Genomic DNA, 17,761 nt, shown 5'->3' with positions numbered 1-17,761 from the left:
CAGAAGCTGCTCTGCATATCTGATCTCATGCTTCACCTATGTGTTTCCTGACCGAATCACCCCCTCTATGCTCAGGCAGAGATGAGGGCCATGTCACACACGCCCACCCCGACAAGAGACAAGGCCCTGGGCAGAGCGGGGCTGGGTCACTTGGGAAGAAGCAAAGCCAGGTGTCATCACTAAGTGTGACAAGGAAACCCTGTGACCTGGTTCCAGATAAAACTGGGGACACCCTGACAGAAAAGCAGCAGATCATTTAATCGAGGACAAACAGGTACTCATTTCTAAAGCACTTAATTCTAGAGGTGAAAGCTTTCTTTAATACATGAGCTCCCAGCCATGAGGTAGGAGTTGCCTGTGTGTTATCATCCTGGTTCCAAGGCCAGAAGCTATGATATTTAAATGTCTTTGTTTATTTTGGACTCTAGGAAGGAGACTGGGGTGGGTGGGGTCCTATAAACAACATATTTTTGGTCTGATAAGGATTTGTATAGACTCACATTTCTCTAGCCCTTCTTCACTGTGTGTATTAAGATTTAAGTGAATTAGAAGAGCTATTATTTAAGTTCTTCCTAAGGCAAGAAAACCAACAGAGCATCTGCAGTCCTAACCATCAGGATGAACAATCAATTTAACAGTTGGGGGGAGAATGGGAAAGACAGAGTCATGATTTACTGCTCTGTTTACACCAGGACTTTACTGCTTTTCCTGAGAAGTCAGCACTGTGAGCTGGTACCATGGAGCCACAGCCATTCCCACGTCAAACCTGACTTCCTGTCTTTTGCTGTAAACACACTGCCATCATTCTCATCTAAGATGCGGGGCACAGTTGTGATTTCTTGTAATGGCATCATTTCAAAAACCAATTAATTCGATTAACTCAGTGCAGTTTAATTTCTCTCTTTGTGTAAGAACTTCAAACCAGACCAGCTTCCTCATTGGAGCCTCAGGAAACAGTCACTATTTCTCTATACACCTTCAGGTTCCTGGAAAGCAATGGGGAAGGAGCTACAGGTTTGCAATCACCCGCTTGAAAGACTAGAACTAGAATCCGTGTCTTTCTGTACCTGACTGAGGCACACGTGTCAGATCCCAGCTGACGTGTGAAGCAGCCACGACTGCCAGCTTCCTCCCCAAGCCTCCAGCTCCTGTCCTAGCTGCACTTCCCACTGCCTACTCCCAGCACAGAGAACTTGCAGATCTGCTTCATTTTCATGACTACACGTTGAGTTCCAGAACCTTCCAGACCCTCTGCACACCTACAAATGCAGGCCTGCTGGGGAACATGTATGGGAAAACAACCGTGAGTGACAGAAACACGTCATCACCATATGCCCCAGCTCCACACTGGACTGGCATCTCTCCCATCTGATAACGACACCCTGGGGACCCCCAGATGCACCCTGCCCTGGAGCAGAGAACAAGGGGCTCTTACCTTGCATGGTGGCTTTAGTCGGTTCCAAGAACAGGGTGATGAACAGGAGTTAGATGAGGAAGACAAAGGAGAGTCCGTTGTACCGGAAGGCGCAGGCTGTGGGGAGAGAAGAGGGCATTAGTGATGGTGATGGTGGCCTCTGGCCAAGGAGTCTGGTGGCCATGTGGCCCCAGCGCGTCTTCTGTTAGGAAGAAAACACAGCCGCATCCATCTATGCCCATCATCACGTGGAGCATGGTTAGAGTTGGGGAATGACAGTGCACGGTCCCTGCTCCCATCACCTAACCAGGAGGCAGCACCAGCACCCCTGGAAGGAGGCACGAAATCCATCACAGATGAAAAGTGCTGCAAAGACGCGGGGCAATGGACTGTGAGCACGTGAGGTGTTCAGGGGAGGCTGTGGGCGGAAGGACAGGTGAGACTGAAGGGAAAGATGAGAGGAAAAAAGGCTTTGTCAAAAGCTCTGTGGCTGGGCTCAACCCCAGTTATCTCAGGCACCTTGTCTGACAAGACAGGCTCCCAGGCTCAAGGCCCCACTCACTTGCTGGTCCATTGAAGAGATTCACAGGATGGAGAAGTGTGGGGATGAACGTTCGTCAGAGAGAATGTGGAGCTGACATAACTAGTCCCTGACCACAAGGAAAAGAAGACATTTCAGACAGATTACTCTGGAGACACATGCCCAGGACACATGACGTGAGTTCACGTCAGTGTCAGCTCACACCAGCACTGCCCCGCGTGCATTACCTCTCACTCTTACCACCCTCCTTGCACAGATCCTGTTTTTATTCTCTCTACACATGACAAAGCAACAGGAGTAGGAAGCAGAGCCAGGCTGAGGTTGGAGCTTGTGAGCTCGTCCCGCTTCTGCATCTCCACCAGGAAATCTGGCAGCCTCTACTCCACATCCTCACCTCATCCAAACCTGAGGATGCAGGTTTCCTCACTTATCCCCAGGAAACCACTGGGGTCTCAGGGGGCCAGAACATTCCTTCCACAGGATGCTTGTCACTGTTTTGGTTTTATATAACCTCGTTCTGTAAGGTATCAAATCATTCACACTGGAAATGTGTACACTGAGGACATTCCCAAACACTAACACTGAAGAGGGAGAAATGAGCCCAATCCTGGGTTCTCAGGGCAGAGCTTTTAGTTTCCATTATTTATCACAAAGTCCCAAATGTTTAAGGAGAGGCAGGGACGACCCAGGGGGGTAGTCAGTTCAGTCGCTCACTCGTGTCCAACTCTTTGCAACCCCATGGACTGTAGCATGCCAGGTTTCCCTGTCCATCACCAACTCCCAGAGCTTGATCAAACTCATGTCCATTGAGTTGGTGATGCCATCCAACCATCTTATCCTCTGTTGTCCCCTTCTCCTCCTACCTTCAATCTTTTCTGCTGCTGCTGCTGCTGCTGCTGCTGCTAAGTTACCCCAGTCGTGTCCGACTCTATGCGACCCCATAGACGGCAGCCCACCAGGCTCCCCCGTCCCTGGGACTCTCCAGGCAAGAACACTGAACTGGTTTGCCATTTCCTTCTCCAACGCATGAAAGTGAAAAGTGAAAGTGAAGTCGCTCAGTCATATCTGACTCTTAGCGACTCCATGGACTGCAGCCCACCAGGCTCCTCTGTCCATGGGATTTTCCAGGCAAGAGTATTGGAGTGGGGTGCCATTGCCTTCTCCCAATCTTTCCAAGCATCAGGGTCTTTTCCTGTGAGTCAGTTCTTCGTATGAGGTGGCCAAAGTATCAGAGCTTCAACTTCAGTATCAGTCCTTCCAATGAATATTCAGGACTGATTTCCTTTAGGATTGACTGGTTGGATCTCCTTGCGGTCCAAGGGACTCTCGAGAGTGTTCCCTAACACAACAGTTCAAAAGCATCAATTCTCTGGCACTCAGCTTTCTTTATGGTCCAACTCTCACATCCGTACATATGTGATCCCCTGCTCCCATGAATGGACTGGACCTGGGGCTCCAAGTGACCAGAGGCAGTGAAAGTACCAGGATCCCTCTTAGGGGCTTCTATCTTGGGTACCCCTGGTCCCTGAGGGGAGTCAGCCACTGGGCTGCAAGTTGTCCCAAGGAAAGGGCCCAAAGGAAGGAGCCGAGGTCTCCAGCCAGCAGCCAGCACCAGCAAAGGAGGAGATGGTGAGCCTGGAAGAGGGCCTCACAGGCTGCACCCTGACCAACCTTGACTGCACCCTGACTGACCTTGACTGCAGCCCATGAGATCCGGAGCTGAAGGCACCAGCTGAACCTTCCTGGATTCCCCACTCTTAGAAACTCTGCAGCAGGGTTTGTTGCTTTAAGCTGCTAAATTCCTGGATTCCCCACTCTTAGAAACTCTGCAGCAGGGTTTGTTGCTTTAAGCTGCTAAATGTTTGGGTAATCTGTATGCAGCAACAGATGACTAATACCCAAACTTTCATTTAAAAAAAAATCAAGCCACTTTATGGGTTCCTGTCAATGTATGGCAAAACCAATACAATATTGTAATTAGCCTCCAATTAAAATAAATAACCTTATATTAAAAAATAAAAATTAAAAAAAATCAAGCCACTTCTAAAAATCCACCTTTGTTTATTTTTGTCTGAAATTATCCAGTTTGATTGATGACAGTGGCCTAATTGCTTAATTTTTTGCTTTATTTTATGTGTGATGTTGCCACTCAGGAGTCACCTGAGCTTATGGGCAAAATATGCCTTTGAACTTGTCAGCAAGGCACTCTCAAGCTAGAAAAGCCTCAGCAGGCAAACAGCAACGCTCTCTTACCCAGTGTGATGTTGTCATGGTCCATGACCTGGAGTCACGGAGCACACCTCGTGCCTTTGTAAAAAGCTATCAGATGCCAGTACCCACACCTCTCAGAGGTCACGCAGGCACCTGGACCCAAGTCTGCCTCAGGGATTTACTGTGGACACTACAAGTTTTTACAACACAGATCAAGGTGTTCTAGGGAAAAACATTCTTCTCTCTAGCTAAGAATGCACTCTTTCCCACTATTTCTACCTGGTTTCAACCATCCAAAATTATATGGAAATTTCCCTCGAAGAATGACACCAGGAATTTTCCCCAAAAGAGACCTTGCCAGGCTTAGAGAGCTCACAATTAGAAACTGCATGATAACAAGTTATCAAGTAAAGAGCATTATCAACATTAGTACAGACATTTGAACTGTAGACAACAGGACTGGTCTCATTAACAAATTTCATTTTCTAAAGGTGAAAACAGATAGTTCAGGAAAACTCTCTGAGTAGAAGAAAATGTAGATGTGACTTTGACAACTTAGAGTTTAATCAGTATAGAAAAAGAGAAAATCTCTTGCAAATGTGAAGTTTTTAAGATGGCCACATAACATTTATAAAAAATACTTGTGTTGCAACGCACATGTCCTAGTTTACAATGTATTATACGATCACAAAGAGATTTATGCACACTTTGACTTTCACAATAATTAAAGGTAATAATCTCAGACTATGTTACTAAAAATAAGTGCCCTCAGAGCTGAATTTTTAGCAAAAATGTGTCCTCTCTTCCTCAACACCCTTCAGCAAGGCCAAAGAGGCCCTCACCACGAATCGTCTGCAAGATGACTGAGCTTAAATGTTTAGAAACTCCATGTCAACTAAGTACATTCTAAATACTCCTTACAGCCTCAAAACACTTTAAGTTGCCAGACTAGTAGATACACATTATTCAGAATAAGCAACTTCACTACCAAGAGACAAAACAGTGCTGTCAGGTCAGTGATTCTAGAACTTCTTTTTGTGTTTACACTTTCAATATTTTTCCTTCTGCCCTCTGAAGCCACGGATGGCTTTTAAAAGGATGTCCTCCATTGTGCAAAAGCCTTTAAGTTTAATTAGGTCCCATTTGTTTAGTTTTGATTTTATTCCCATTACTCTGGGAGGTGGGTCATAGAGAATCCTGCTGATTTATGTCAGATAGTGTTTTGCCTATGCTTTCCTCTAGGAGTTTTATAGTTTCTGGTCTTACATTTAGACCTTTAATCCATTTTGAGTTTATTTTTGTGTATGGTGTTAGAAAGTGTTCTAGTTTATATCATTTCTCATCCTCTTACTATCAACCAAGCATTCAAAGTCTGACTCGGGTGCAGCCTCAGCAGATATTCGCACCCTGCACTGATCTCTCAGGAGCCCAGACCCAGCTCATGTTTTCTAAGGAGGAAGAGAGGGTGGGTTGGGATAGCAACCAGAGAGAGGGTTAACATTTCAGCTTGACAAGGACCATTTCCTTCGGCTTCTACAAAGTTTGCAGTTCAGGAATATGGATCTCTCTAAAGTAGATGTTGTCCTTAAGTGAGCAAAAAAAGAGAAGCATAAACAATCTCTTCTCCACCAAAAATTTTTGTTTTATTATTTAAGTACTGCATGCCTTTCAGAAGGCTCCACATCAGCCATTCATCAGTGCCTCCAGCAAGAATAGTGAAATTTTGGGGGAAAAAAGAAGCAATTAAAAGTGCTTTCAGACACACAGATACAGAGAACAAACTAGTGGCCCAGCAGGGAAAGGGGTGGGGGTAAAATAGGGGAAGGGGATGAAGAGGAAGAAACTGCTGGGTATAAAATCAGATACAAGGGTGTGATGCACAGCACAGGGAATACATTCAGCATGTGAAATTATCAGATGATACTGGATAGTCTAGAAAAATACTGAATACTAAATAAAATACTAAAATACTAAAAAAAAAAAAAAACAGTGCCTTACTAATGAGGTGTCAAATAATTGTGATTTTAACTTTAGGATTTCTAGTGTGAATGATTCTAATTTTCTTGACTACCTAAATCAGAAACCTCTAGAGTATGGTGTCTTTAAAAATAGTTTATGGTCCCTATTTGCATGGAAAATCTTTTTCCAGCCCTTCACTTTCAGTCTGTATGTGTCCCCTGTTTTGAGGTGGGTCTCCTGTAGACAACATATGTAGGGGTCTTGTTTTTGTATCCATTCAGCCAGTCTTTGTCTTTTGGTTGGGGCATTCAACCCATTTACGTTTAAGGTAATTACTGATAAGTATGATCCCGTTGCCATTTACTTTATTGTTTGGGGTTCGAATTTATACACCATTTTTGTGTTTCCTGTCTAGAGAACTGCCTTATGATCCAGCAATCCCACTGCTGGGCATACACACCGAGGAAACCAGAAGGGAAAGAGACACGTGTACCCCAATGTTCATCGCAGCACTGTTTATAATAGCCAGGACATGGAAGCAACCTAGATGCCCATCAGCAGATGAATGGATAAGAAAGCTGTGGTACATATACACAATGGAGTATTACTCAGCCATTAAAAAGAATACATTTGAATCAGTTCTAATGAGGTGGATGAAACTGGAGCCTATTATACAGAGTGAAGTAAGCCAGAAGGAAAAACATAAATACAGTATACTAACGCATATATATGGAATTTAGAAAGATGGTAACGATAACCCTGTATACGAGACAGCAAAAGAGACACTGATGTATAGAACAGTCTTATGGACTCTGTGGGAGAGGGTGGGAAGATTTGGGAGAATGGCATTGAAACATGTGAAATGTCATGTATGAAACGAGATGCCAGTCCAGGTTCAGTGCACGATGCTGGATGCTTGGGGCTGGTGCGCTGGGAAGGCCCAGGGGGATGGTATGGGGAGGTTGGGAGGGAGGAGGGTTCAGGATGGGGAGCATGTGTATATCTGAAATCAAAAAAAAAAAAAAAAAGAGTAAAGCTGCTGTAAAAAAAAAAATAAAAAAAAAATAAAAAAAAAATAATAAAAATAGTTTATGACTACACACTTGTAAGCAAATATTTATCTCTTTTCCTCTTTCCCACCTCTACCTCCAGAGAAATGTGTGTGTGTGTGTGTGTGTGTGTGTGTGTGTGTGTGTGTGTGTATTTGGGAGAGGAGGCTATTTAGTCATTGAATTTTAAACAAACTATTTCAGTGCATCCAAGCCCCTTTCTAACACACCTGACCACATCCATACTAAATTTTTAAGCACCTAATTCACACTGGTTCTACATCACCTAATGATAGAAATAAGAGATGTTGAAATAGTTTAAATGTTCCTTTAACAGAATCTAGAATTATTTTCATAAAAATGCTAATAACACTAAGGCATTCAATAAAATAGGTATAAATAAAGGAATATTCCAATGTGATCACAAATTACTTGCCACCTGGTCCTATTTTGAGCCCAGACATGTCAGCGCATCTTTTTATGATCATGGTAAAGTAGGTTATTTCGAGTCTTTGGAATTATTTTTTAATCTTTAAAACAAGTTTAGATGATGATAGAGATGTCTGGTTTTGAGATTTTGTAATTCTGTATTCTCCATTTTCCAAGCTGATATAATGTCAAGTGAACTTTTTAGCCTCAGATGTAATCATTTCCCTGACTTTCAAATGTCCAGCTAGAAAGATCCTGCAGAGGTTTAAGCCCAGTAAGCTGGATGCTCTGACAGCCAGGAAACATCATGGAGACACATATCATGGGGTCGAGGCTAACTGAAGAGGCTGACGCATCAGCAGAGAAAATGCGGTTCTGTTTTTGTTGCTCCTTAGAAATGAAGCTGTGAAACATGATTTGGAAAAGCAGCAGGTCTCCCCATACCTTTGCTTCTGCCATCTGTGCTTGAAGGACCCAACTGGCCCCTCCAAGCAGCTCCACACTCCGTGAAGGCCAAAAACAGCACTGTCCACAACCATATGCCTGACACAGTGAGCCCACTGGGAGGTCAAACCTCGGGGTCAAAGGCCAGTGTTACCCCACCAGGCAAGCCACCCAGGCCAGCCGAAGTGCAGGTTGACAGCAGGGAGACCTTGGACAGGCCATAAAGGAGGGAATGATGACATTAACTAGGATATTAGCACCACTGTGGTGGCAGTGGAGACAGTGCCTTGGCGTCCATACCCCTTTGAGGCCTTGGGACAGAGGACTACTGACCATCTCCTTTTTCTGGGAAGAGGTGAGGACATCGAGTTCCCTGGCTACTTCATCCATGAAGAGCAGAGATATGCCAGGATGTTAAATCAATTCTCCAAACGTGGGGGACAGAAGGCAGCGGGTTTTCTTATGGGACTGGCTTTCTGGATGACAGTTTTCCTGCACTCAAGTCAGTATGTCACAGATTGAAATATAAAAGGGAGGTCCATTGTGAAATAATGGGGAAACTGTGAGACCTTTACATGTCACTCGAAACTTGTCCTTGGTTTCCAGACTCCTGGGGAAGCGGGGGTACTATGATTGGAAATTTGATGAGCAAGCCTTATGTCCTTGGGAAGCTAAATAATCTAAATGGGAAAAGAATCTGAAAAAGAATAGATACATGTATATGTATAACTGAATCACTGTACTGTACACCTGAAACTAACACAGCATTGTAAATCAACTCAGTTCAGTTCAGTCACTCAGTCATGTCCGACTCTTTGCGACCTCATGAACCACAGCATGCCAGGCTTCCTGTCCATCACCAACTCCCAGAGCTTGATAAAACTCATGTCCATGGAGTCAGTGATGCCATCCAACTCATGATGATGCCATCCAACTCATGATGATGCCATCTCATCCTCTGTCATCCCCTTCTCCTCCTGCCTTCAATCATTTCTAGCATGAGGGTCTTTTCTAGTGTGTCAATACTTCACATCACGTGGCCAAAGTACTGGAGCTTCAGCTTCAGCATCAGTCTTTTCCAATGTATATTCAGGACTGATATCCTTTAGGACTGACTGGTTTGATATCCTTGCACTTCAAGGGACTCTCAGGAGTCCTCTCCAACACCACAGTTCAAAAGCATCAATCTTCAGGGCTCAGCTTTCTTTAGGGTCTAACTCTCATATCCATACATGATAACTGGAAAAACCATAGCTTTGACTATATGGCAAGTAATGCCTCTGTTTTTTAATATGCTGTCTAGGTTGGTCATAGCTTTTCTTCCAAGGAGCAAGCATCTTTTAATTTCATGCCTGCAGTTGCCATCTTCAGTGATTTTAGAGCCCCAGAAAATAAAGTCTGTCACTGTTTTCACTGCTTCCCCATCAATTTGCCATGAAGTGATGGGACCAGATGCCATGACCTTAGTTATCTGAGTTATCTATTTAAGCCAGCTTTTTCACTCCTTTTTCACTTTTATCAAGAGGCTCTTTAGTTCCTCTTCTCTTTCTGCCATAAGGGTGGTATCGTCTACATATTGGAGATTATTGATATTTCTCCTGGAATTCTTGATTTCAGCTTGTGCTTCTTCCAGCTTGGTATTTCACATGATGTACTCTGCATAAAAGTTACATACGCAAGGTGACAATATACAGCCTTGACATGCTGCTGTACAAATTTGTAACCAGTCCATCGTTCCATGTCCGGAAATAACTGTTCCTTTTTGACCTGATACAGATTTCTCAGGGGGAAGGCAACATGGTCTGGTACTCCCCTCTCTTGAAGAATTTTCCACAGTTTGTTGTGACCACACAGTCAAAGGCTTTAGCATAGTCAATGAAGCAGAAGTAGACCAAATAAACTCCCATAAAATTAAATCAATTAAATTAAAATTCAGTTCACTTCAGTTGCTCAGTCATGTCTGACTCTTTGCGGCCCCATGGACCGCAGCACACTGGGCCTCCCTGTCCATCACCAACTCCCGGAGTTCACCCAAATTTGTGTCCATTGAGTCGGTGATGACATCCAGCCATCTCATCCTCTGTCGTCCCCTTCTCCTCTTGCCCCCAATCCCTCCCAGCATCAGGGTCTTTTCCAATGAGTCAACTCTTCGCATGAGGTGGCCAAAGTACTGGAGTTTCAGCTTTAGCATCATTCCTTCCAAAGAAATCCCAGGGCTGATCTCCTTCAGAATGGACTGGTTGGATCTCCTTGCAGTCCAAGGGACTCTCAAGAGTCTTCTCCAACACCACAGTTCAAAAGCATCAATTCTTCGGCACTCAGCTTTCTTCACAGTCCAACTCTCACATCCATACATGACCACTGGAAAAACCACAGCCTTGACTAGACAGACCTTTGTTGGCAAAGTAATGTCTCTGCTTTTTAATATGCTATCTAGGTTGGAAAAGGACATCTTTTTGGGGTGTTAGTTCTAGAAGATCTTGGAGGTCTTCATAAAACTGTTCAACTTCACCTTCTTCAGCATTACTTGGGCATAGACTTGGATTACCATGATATTGAATGGTTTGCCTTGAAAATGAACAGAGATCATTCTGTCATTTTTAAGATTTCATCCAAGTACTGTATTTTTGAACTCTTTATTGACTGTGATGGCTACTTCTTTTCTTCTAAGTGATTCCTGCCCACAGTAGTAGATATAATTGTCATCTGAGTTAAATTCTCCCATTCCAGTCTATTTGAGCTTGCTGATTCCTAAAATGTCAACATTCACTCTTGCCATCTCCTGTTTGACCGCTTCCAATTTGCCTTAATTCCTGGACTTAACATTCCAGGTTCCTATGTAGTATTGCTCTTTACAGCATTGGACCTTGCTTCCATCACCATTCACATCCACAGCTGGGTGTGTTGTTTTTGCTTTGGTTCTGTCTCTTCACTCTTTCTGGACTTATTTCTCCAGTGATCTTCAGTAGCATATTGGACATCTACCAACCTGGGAGGGCTCATCTTCCAGTGTCCTATCTTTTTGCCTTTTTATACTGTTCATGGGGTTCTCAAGGCAAGAATACTGAAGTGGTTTGCCATTCCTTTCTCCAGTGGACCACGTTTTGTCAAAACTCTCCACCATTACCCATGCATCTTGGGTGGCCCTACATGGCATGGCTCATAGTTTCATTGAGTTAGACAAGGCTGTGTTCCATGTGATTAGATTGGTTAGTTTTCTGTGATTGTGGCTTTTAGTCTGTCTGCCCCCTATGGAGAAGGATAAGAGGCTTATGGAACCTTCCTGATAGCATAGACTGAGGGGGAAACTGGGTCTTGTTCTGATGGGCAGGGCCATGCTCAGTAAATCTTTAATCAAATTTTCTTTTTTTTAATTTTTTAAATTGTATTTTATTTTCAAACTTTACAATATTGTATTAGTTTTGCCAAATATCGAAATGAATCTGCCACAGGTATACATGTGTTCCCCATCCTGAACCCTCCTCAATTTTCTGTTGATGGTGGAGCTGTGTTCCCTCCCTGCTATTTACCTGGGACCAAACTATGGTGGAGGTAATGAAGATAATGGTTACCTCTTTCCAATGATCCTATGCATGTACTGCTACACTCAGTGCCCCCAACCCTGCAGCAGGCCACCTCCAATCCATGCCTCCACTGGAGACTCCTGGACATTCACAGGCAAGTCTGGCTCAGTCTCTTGTGGGGTCACTGCTCCTTTATCCTGGGTCCTGGTGCACAAGGTCCTGTTTGTGCACTCCAAGAGTCTATTTCCCAGCCCTGTATAAGTTCTGGCAGCTCTAAGGTGGGGTTAATGGCGACCTCCTCCAAGAGGGGTTATGCCATACCCAAGTCTGCTGCACCCAGAGCCCCTGTCCCTGTGGCAGTCCGCTGCTGACCCGTACCTCCACAGGAGATGCTCAAACACACTTCTGGCTCAGTCTCTGTGGGATCCCTGGATCCTGGTGCATACAAGGTTTGTTTGAGGCCCCTGAGCATCTCTGGTGAGAATGGGGTTTTATTGTAGATATGAATTCTCCCCTCCTACCATCATGCTGAGGCTTCTCTTTTGCCCTTGGATGGGGGTACCACTGTTAACTGACATAAATCTGTTTATTTATGAAATTGTCTTTCCCTCCTAGACATGAGAATAGAGATTTCCACCTGTTTTGTTCCTGGTTACAGCAGACTTCCAAAGAATATCAAACAGAGATGAGAAAGTGTTCCTAAGTGGACAGTGCAAAGAAACAGAGGAAAACAACAGAATGGGAAAGACTAGACATCTCCAAGAAAATTAGAGCTCCCAAGGGAACATTTCATACAAAGATGGGCACAATACAGGACAAAAATCATTAGGTTTCTGTTAGGTGATAGACCTAACAGAGGAAGGAGATATTAAGAGGTGGTGGCAAGAATACACAGAAGAACTATACGAAAAAGATCTTCATGACCCAGATAACCATGATGGTGTGATCACTCACCGAGAACCAGACATTGTGCGTGCTAAGTCAAGTGGGCTTTAGGAAGCATCACTACGAACAAAGCTAGTAGAGATAATGGAATTCCACCTGAGCTATTTCATATCCTAAAAGATGATGCTGTGAAAGTGCTGTACTCAGTATGCCAGCAAATATGGAGAACTCAGCAGTGGCCACAGGACTGGAAAATGTCAGTTTTCATTCCAATCCCAAAGAAAGGCAATGCCAAAGAATATTCAAAGTACCAAATAATTGTGTTCATTTCACACGCTAGCAAGGTAATGCTCAACATCTTTCGAGCTAGGCTTCAACAGTATGTGAACTGAGAACTTCCAGATATTCAAGCTGCATTTAGAAAAGGCAGAGGAACCAGAGATCAAATTGCGAACATTGTTGGATCATCAAAAAAGGAAGAGAATTCCAGACAATCATCTACTCTGTTTCATTGACTGTGCTAAAGCCTTTGGCTGTGTGGATCACAGAAAAGAGTGGGAAATTCTTAGAGAGATGGGAATGTCAGACCACCTTACCTGCCTCCTGAGAAATCTGTATGCTGGTCAAGAAGCAACAGTTAGAACTGGACGTGGAACAACAGACTGGTTCCAAATTGGGAAAGGAGTACATCAAGGCTGTATATTGTTACCCTGCTTATTTAACTTACATGCAGAGTACATCACGTGAAAAGTCAGGCTGGATGAAGCACAAGCTGGAATCAAGGCAGGGAGAAATATCAATAACCTCAGATATGCAGATGACACATCCTTATGAAAGGCTGTTGTTGAATGAAAAAAGACACCGGGATTCTTGGCCCCCGGAGGAGAAGAATTCAATGGGGCCAGAGATGAGGCTTGATCGCTCAGAGCTTTTGTGTAGTAAAGTTTTCTTAAAGTATAAAGGAGATAGAGAAAGCTTCTGACATAGGCATCAGAAAGGGGCAGAAGAGTACCTCCCTGCTAGTCTTTAGCTGGATGTTATATAGTCACTAGCAGTCTGTTAATGAAAGAAAGGAATGTCTTAAAACTCAGAATGGCACCAGGCCCCTCACCCATAAGATGCATTTTGGGATAATCTTGGCACCAGATGATTCATCCCGGGCCATAAAATGATTAACTTGAATCTTGAAGAAGGGCAGAGTACCATACAAATAGTTTCATTTACATAGATTAGGGGAACAATATCTGAATATAACATACTGGTTTGTCAAGTAGGTTCTGAGCCAAGAGGCAGAACCGACTTGAAGACAGAGTTTGGGGTAAATGCATAGTACATTAGCATAGCTTAAAATAAACATTTCCATAAGAGAAATGCATTGGTTATCTCTAGATTTGAGAATAGTTAACTTCAGGTGAAACCAGGTGTCATTATGGCAATACAGTATTTTAAGAGAATCTCCTTTTAAATTTGTATAGAAAAGGAAAAAAATATTGCTAGTTTGTTTCCTCCTGCCAGCTTAAGAGAGATAAAAATGTCTGACACTTGCAGGCTATTTCCTCCATTTGGAGACCCCTGGCCTTCCTGCCTGTTACCCTCTCACTTATGGCAGAAAGCAAAGTTGAACTAAAGAGCCTCTCGATAAAGGTGAAAGAGGCAAATGAGAAAGCTGGCTTAAAACTCAACTTTCAAAAAATGAAGATCATGGCATCCAGTCCCATCACTTCACAGCAAATAGAAGGGGAAACAATGAAAACAGTGAGAAACTGTATTTCCTTGGGCTCCAAAATCACTGCAGCCAAGAAATTAAAAGATGCTTGTTCCTTGGAAGAAAAGTTATGACCCACCTAGACAGCATATTAAAAAGCAGAGACATTACTTTGCCAACAAAGGTCCCTTCTAGTCAAAACTACAGTTTTTCCAGTAGTCATGTATGGATGTGAGAGTTGGACTATAAAGAAGGGGGAACGCTGAAGAATTGAGGCTTTTGAACTGTGGTGTTGAAGAAGACTCTTGAGAGTCCCTTGGACTGCAAGGAGATCAAACCAGTCAATCCTAAAGGAAATCAATCCTGAATATTTATTAGAAGGACTGATGCTGAAGTTGAAGCTCCAATACTTTGGCCACCTGATATGAAAAGCAGACTCACTGGAAAAGACTCTGATGCTGGGAAAGACTGAAGGTGGGAAAAGGGGACGACAGAGGACCAGATGGTTGGATGGCATCACTAACTCAATGGACATGAGTTTGAGCAAGCTATGGGAGATGATGAAAGACAGGGAAGTCTGGTCTGCTGCTGTCCATGGGGTCGCAAAGAGTCACATATGACTGAGCAACTGAACACCACCACCAACAGTCCTAACACTTAGAGCACAACATCATCCATATGAAGCATTCAATAGATCTTTGTAGAAGAAATTAACTGAGGACCTTAAATTTCAGAGAGTACTATGCCAACCTCACCAGATGACTGCTGCTCAAGAGTTCAACTTTTTCTTTGCAGTCAGCTCAACTAAGGGACCCTGCTTATACCCCAGAGCTATTCCCCTCAGCTCTTCCATCATCCTCCCAGCTTCCAGCAGCAGTCCCTCCTCTTACTCCCTTGTCACTAAAATCCAACATGAATAACTTTCTAATATCAAACACTAAAGAGATGGTGACTTTGCAAATACCTTAAACAAAATAACAGTAACTGACGGTCACAATCACTACTCATCTTCCCCTAAGAAATAATTAGTGCAGACTTGGTGACAGTTTCCAACCCAGCCAACTGTCTCACAATTATCTACACAATTCACACTGCACCAGAGAAGCTGCAGAAAATTCCCCACCCCCAAAAATCTCCCAACAGAGACTCTCAGCTCTGAGAGGGCTAAACAGTCGGTGTTTAGTTTCAACAAAAAGCCTCAGGCAGCAATTCACAAGAGACATTACCTGGATAATAGACTTTGTTTTATACCAGTTAGATTTAGTACAATTTCTAGAAACTTGAGTTTAACTGGTATCCCTACAAGTGTTTCCAGAACTCTCTTAGTGAAAATTCCTTCATGAGAATTAGTGTAATGGGTTTCCAATTAAGTCTTTTCAAATGAAGTCTTTCAAAATTAAGCTACCATACATCTTCCAGATAACAGATAAAACCCACATACTTTACTGAGGTTTTCACCAAAATACTTGTACCTCAAGGTTCAAGAGCAACCGGTATCATTTTGGAGTTGGAAAACTCTATTTCCTTTTCAACAGTGGAAGAAATTTCCTAGAATTTCAGGATGTAAAGCTGGAAGTATTTCTTACAGAAATATTATGTAAATAAGATCACTTTACATTTGTATATTGATGTAACTTTAAAAATGCACAAGTCCTATCTATGTCTGTCTCAATATTGCATAGCATGTTCACTGAGCTGCCAGGAGCTACCACTCCACACATAACACGGTTCCTAGAGGAAAATGTGTTAAATGCATCCAACAGCCATAAAACAGACAAAAGTTTGGAGTCTAGTGGTTCAAGAGGTGTGGGCCATGAATAACTGGCACATGCTAATCCAGTGGAGGTGTCACACATGACCTTCCATGCACATGTGAGCCAGCACTATCTTGGGCATGAGCATGTTGCACCCCACAGAGGACGCTAACAATGTGAGACGTGGCCTCAGTCAGTTTCTATGTTAAGTTGCCATTAGTGCCACCACAGGGCCTGTCATTAGCTTGAGTGCTTCTTATATACACACTACACATCAACCTTCACCTTAGACAATCTAGACTGGGACTTAACGAAGGTGGGGAACACATTGTCTCCAAATCAGAATTCTGTCAGGAAGAGGGTGGCCCGGGGATTGGGGCAGGCCTGTCCCTACCTCCCATCCTGAGCCAGGCTGCTGCTGCCCTGCCATGTTTGGAAGGAGCTGAGGAAAAGCCAGGTTTTAGCAGGAATCTCAGATGACCCCAGCAAGAGGCTGGTGAAATTCTAGGCCATGGAACGAACCAGAACCAAGACAAACTATACAGGAATCTGTCAAACATGATTCCACAACAAACAGAAGATGCACAGCACACAAATATATGAAAAACAAAACCTACAGACTATTTAGTTGGCTTAGAAAAATCCGTCTTTGAAATACTCTGCCAACAGAAGCAAGAGTCACTTAGCCTGATCTGTGATTCAGAGGCGTCTTGGGAGAAGTGCTATCCAAGGTGAGGTTCTGGAACTTGGCAGGATGATCAGCACAGGGAAATTGGAAATGGCGAGAGGCAAAGCCAAGGCCAGGACAGTCAGGGCATGTCTGCTACTGCTAACGAGTTTGGGTGTTTTGCTGAGGTGTTTGGCTGTAAAGCAAAAAGGATGGAAGCAAAAGTAAGAATACGACAGAGGGTGAGGAACTGAGAAAGCAGGCACACGAAGTCATCAAGGAGGGGCAGGACCTGCAGCCCAGGCAGAAGAGTGAGTCTAGAGCAGACTCGTCCCCATCATGTCAGGAAGCAATGACCGGTCAGCTGGCAACGCCAGAATCCACCTTCTCCTGGACAACCCAGAGTCCATTCCATCCTTGTTAAATATCAGGCAACGAAAAGCATTAGGGACCTTCCCCCCCCCCCCCCCCCCCAGAAATGTTTCCTGGGCCAGATTTAGTTTTTTCCCTAAGAAACCACTGCCACCAAGTTCTCGACACCACAACAGAATGTTCTTCAAGAGGCACAGAGTCAATCTCTACCACATCCAACACCTACGGACCCCAAGAGGATATCTGACACTCAAGTACTATCCCACCTTAGAGCTTCCCATAACACCTATAACCAGATAGGTCTATTTTGCTTCACAAAGCAAATTCCTATAACAAAAAGAAAAAGTGGGATGGTGGTTGCGTGACAACTGGATTTTATTTTTTTGAGATCACTGATATCATGAATACAAATACCTATTCAAACTTCTCAAGAGAAGGTGACTTTTCATAGCATCAGGCTACTAGTTACGCTTATAGAGGAAATTTACCAAACAGGATAAAGTTGCGAATGTGACAGGTTTCATTAAGGGTCCAGGACATATAGCTACACATTCACCTAAAACTGAATAAAATATTACTGATGTCACTTTTTCACACTGAAGATTTGAGAACTAATGTTTACTATTTAATTAAACAGCTACATTTCAAATGTTGGCCCAAGCAAGCCTAAAAGTTTAATTTTTGTTAAAATTCCTATTCTATTCCTAAACTGATAGAGAAAAGCAGTCTGTTTCCACACCTGGAGCAAGTCTTATCTGTAAACAATGGAAATTTTAGAGGACTTAGTTTTTCCTTAGGAGAAGGAGT

The 17,761-nt window shown here is 43.5% G+C and overlaps 1 long non-coding RNA gene across 6 annotated transcripts in view; it reads right to left on the bottom strand.

Annotated features, from left to right (window-relative positions):
• Window positions 1-17,761, bottom strand: part of LOC113887256 — a 171,761-nt gene that overhangs the window by 94,098 nt on the left and 59,902 nt on the right. For all 6 annotated transcript variants that reach the window (XR_003509682.1, XR_003509679.1, XR_003509680.1 and 3 more), the window contains exon 2: window positions 1,436-1,531. This is a non-coding gene — a long non-coding RNA (uncharacterized LOC113887256). The remainder of the gene's footprint in view (window positions 1-1,435; window positions 1,532-17,761) is intronic.

The sequence above is a fragment of the Bos indicus x Bos taurus genome, chromosome X (genome assembly GCF_003369695.1).
Source record: "Bos indicus x Bos taurus breed Angus x Brahman F1 hybrid chromosome X, Bos_hybrid_MaternalHap_v2.0, whole genome shotgun sequence".
Classification (NCBI taxonomy): domain Eukaryota; kingdom Metazoa; phylum Chordata; class Mammalia; order Artiodactyla; family Bovidae; genus Bos; species Bos indicus x Bos taurus.
The sequence above is the reverse complement of the archived record's forward strand: the minus strand, read 5'-3'. Positions and strand labels throughout refer to the sequence as shown.